This window comes from Bidens hawaiensis, unplaced genomic scaffold, assembly GCF_021521415.1.
Source record: "Bidens hawaiensis isolate Kalapana, Puna unplaced genomic scaffold, B.hawaiensis_p1.1 tig00020412_1, whole genome shotgun sequence".
Lineage (NCBI taxonomy): Eukaryota > Viridiplantae > Streptophyta > Magnoliopsida > Asterales > Asteraceae > Bidens > Bidens hawaiensis.
The window spans coordinates 359,448-363,571 of record NW_027493106.1 but is presented as its reverse complement, the minus strand read 5'-3'; the positions used below and the strand labels follow the sequence as shown (position 1 = coordinate 363,571).

General features: G+C 37.5%; 1 pseudogene across 1 annotated transcript; it reads right to left on the bottom strand.

Moving 5' to 3' along the window:
• Window positions 1–1,346: 1,346 nt before the first annotated feature.
• Window positions 1,347–3,418, bottom strand: LOC143560574 (protochlorophyllide-dependent translocon component 52, chloroplastic-like; annotated as a pseudogene). The gene is made up of 6 exons (XR_013140143.1): window positions 2,861–3,418; window positions 2,602–2,789; window positions 2,447–2,523; window positions 2,203–2,363; window positions 1,670–2,121; window positions 1,347–1,601 (listed from the first exon to the last, which is right to left on the bottom strand). The product of XR_013140143.1 is annotated as a protochlorophyllide-dependent translocon component 52, chloroplastic-like (transcript).
• Between the last annotated feature and the right edge of the window lie 706 nt (window positions 3,419–4,124).

Here is a 4,124-nt window from a genome sequence, read left to right as displayed (position 1 = left end):
AGACAAAGGGGATAAACACGTGTTGATTCTCCAAATAGGCTGTCTTATGTTTAACAACCTTGCCCGATGCCGCCTTCAATGCTGCCTGACATGCTACAGACTCATTGTCCCTGAGCCCAACAAGAGGGACACTCCTGTGAGATCCACACAAGCATGTTTCCCCCTACCCACCTAAAAACAAGAATATCGGCCAGTCGTAAAGTAGATCTTCCTTCAAGAGGATCCGTAAGAAAGTTTACGGGAGCCTCCTTTTAGCTGAAATCCCTACCCATTTAAGAACATCGCATAGAACATCCCTCACCAAATAGGGATGCACCTCTTCATGACAATATGTTGATAGCTACGACTAGTGCTTCCAACGCCTACTTTGTTCACAATGGCACGTCGAATAGCACCATTGTAATTGCTCTCATGATTTTTGTCAATGTTTCCTGCACCTACGGTCATGGAACGTAATTCTTCAATCGTTGTGTCGACTTTAGAATAGAGATCATTTATACGAACGAAGATGTTGATTTACTCCAACGCAGTATGCCATCAGGATACTAACGAGCTCTGATGCCATCTGGCGTGAAACGAAAATGATTATTTAGCAAGATACGTTCTAGCATATGTTTAGAGATAAAACCCATATGGGAGAAAACATATATTACATATAAGTCTTTATTTTTAGGCTATGTACTAGTAGCGTAAACATTAAACTTGATCAAAGTAACCGTAGGTTGTTTCACGTTCATCAGCAGAGGTTGAGTATCGGGCCATGGCCACCACCGTTAGTGAAACCTTGTAGGTTTGGTGGCTTTTGAAGGAGTCAGTCCCACTCAATTGTTTTGTGACAAATCGGTGGTTAACAAAGTGCTAATAATCTAGTTTTCGAACTAAACATATTTAAATGGATTGTTATTTTGTGAGAGAATGGGTTGAATCCACATAAGTTGAAGCCTTACACATTAATGCAACGTGCCAGATAGCCGATATCTCACGAAGTCTCTCGGTGCAGGAGAACTACAATCATTATTAGACAAGTTGGGTTTTGCAATCTTCATACTCCAACTTGAGGTAGAATATTAAACGTAAATATTTATTGATATTAGTTTTTCTTCTTTTATTTCGTTTCCTTTATTATTGTAACTTATCACCAAGCTAGGTTCTAGCTTGTTTAAGTACCTTGTAATTCCTTCCTCAAAACAATCAATCAAAATACACAAATTATTCAATATTTTCGTAGCAATCTTCTAGGTGATGAGTCCAAAGGCTATAACTCGCAAAGTTACCTCAACTTGAATTATGCTTTCAACAAATACACCGTGGCTATTTAACATGAAATGAAGTAGGTAAAAACAAGCTCACTTAAAGGCGTGATTATAGTCATGAAAATGAAAGGTTTTGTAAATGAAATGTGACAACCATTTGATCCCATAAAGCATAAAATTGCAGCAATTGCGAGTGTATTTCTTGCGGCAACTGATATCATCCCTGGTTTGCTTGCAGCCATAATAGCCACTGAAGCGACTGAAAAAACCTGAAGAGAGATCTGGAGTGCATTAAAACCTTTGTATGCTTCATTGCAGCTACTGCAATTCACCACATGGCTCCAGTACCTAAACAAACAAATCAATTAAAAGACCAATAAACTTTAATGTAGTTCAAATTTTAGCAAATACTTAACCTGTCCATGAGCTGTTCCCTGGGAGGGATCGGCGGAAGAGATCCATTAAATTTGGTTCTCCAATCGACTTGACCACCCGCATATTTCTTTAGCCATGTTCTATACAATGTCACCATAGTATCTGCTTTGGTCGGCACATAACAGACTTTTTGCCAATTTGAAGGGCCTACCTCCTTCAATTTCTCCTCCTAAAAGTTGCATAATGTTAGACAGAACCGAATATCTCAGTTCGAGTCACAGTCAAGGTTATGATGGTTTTACCTCAACCGAAGAAGATACAAATCCGAATCAATAACCAAATTCTGAAGCATATGGAACATCCACCTGGGAAAAAATAGATTTACCCAAAAGTTTGTCGGTATAGCAGATATCACTCTGCTATTACCCGGGCTCACTGGAATACACATAAAGATCATATGGCCCTCTCCAGGTGACTCTTGTGCTGATTTTCCCTGAATTAATTAAATTAAAAGGACTTAGTTACAAGTTATATTTAAGAAATAAAGCTTGTACTTACGCTTTTAAGTTAATACCTGTAGGATCTCCGGGTCTGTGATATGAAGCACACAAGGAGAAACAAAGTCCCATTTACAATCTGGGTGCATCGTTGTAGTAAAACCATTTTTGTCTGCATGTTCTATGTTTATAGGAATAGGTATACCCCCTTCACGATCCGCCTTAACAGTGCAAGAAACTTGTGTTAGGCAGGTGATTATCAAGAATAGTTGAATAATATTATGTGTTTGCATGCATATATAAATACTTATCTGGGCACACGCGGTGCCTTTAATATCCCAAGATGCGAATATGGAACATGAGAAGGGTCCATGAAATTTTCAATCAGGACTTCATACCTATGATTTTGTAGAAAACAATTCATGATTTGTTAAAATGATTGAAGCAAAATGTAAGTTTGTTACGTTCATATATACCCGTATGGTATATCTCTATTGTACAATTGGAAGGAAAGCGAAGGATCTTCAAGTTCAGGGATGGATGGTGGCTTCTTCCTGGAGAGGATATCTTTGTATTGTGGATCGGTGTTGGGCCAAAACCAAACAATTCCGTATTTCACGGTGCTTGGATAAACAGCAACACACGCTTTCGACAAGGAATGAACCTACGCGTATGATACTATATTAGCAAGACCATAATATATTAAGGAATTGTGAAAGAAGATCACTAGTTTACCGGAGGACCATCAAGGGGAGCTTGAGGAATTAATTTGCAGTCACCGGAACCACCAAAGCACCAGCCATGGTACACACACTGCAACCGACCCCATTGATCGATTCTTCCTTCGGAAAGCGGAGCCAATCGGTGTGGACAACGATCTTTGAACACCTTCCATTCGTTCTCATTCTTATCCCACCACACCACCACATCAAGGCCCAACACCTTGATACCACGAGGAGCTCTCTTGTCCAAATCACACACAGGCGCGAGTGCATACCAGTGTGAATACCAGTCAAATTTCTCATCTTGATCAAGGTTGCTGGCTGCTTCTTCGGGTTCGGCAGAGGTGGAAACACATGGAGAAATGGCAGTAAACTTACTGAATTTGGATTTAGGAAGTCGGGTTAAGTTTGGTAAGAGCGATTCGGGTTTTTTCTGAGTAAATGAAAGACTGAAAATGGGTTTACACAAGGTGGATTTGATAAGTGAGGATGGAGGAATAATAGAGACAGTTCTTAAAGCTTCCATGGTGGATGGTTTATCTTCCTGTGAATTGAATTGTAAAGGATTTGCATTTAATTTATAAATACAGTGCACTGGAGAAATTGTGTTATATTATAATTTATTAAAAAAAACATGGCTTTATAATATGAAAGAAAAATCAATTTATTAATGTAATGAAACCTTGTTTATTAGTAAAAACCCTGTTTTACTTTTTATAAAAGAAGCCGACTTAATCAAAACATGCTTCGATTACATTTTAAATAAAACTAGCATTTTTAACCCTCGTGTTGTGGGAGAGGTGGCCAATTTGAATGTTTTCAAATTCAATTAAGAAGTTGGTTCGGATGAATTGTTTGACCCGTGCGTTGCGGCAAGACAATTAATCTGATACTTAAAAACGTGAAAACCAACTCTAAAAAATGACACTTTGTTAAGTACGTTGTGCAATTGACATATTAACATGTGATTTAGTCATGTTTTTTCAATTACCCGAGCTATACTCTAAAATGATGATTAACTATATTTAATACCAAAATTCCGTGTTAATATTCTAATTATTTTCAGTGTCGAGATTGATGATGAGCTAGTTAGAGCATGAAGGCACCAACCAATTTATTATTTAATTTAATAAAAAGTAAATGACTAATAAAAAATTAATTCATACAATGGCATGTAACATTAATAGAGGTCTATATATAATTATTTTTTATATAATGGAATCGGATTTCTTATGATAAGCACAGGTTCTATTTTTCAATTAATAGTTATAGGACAT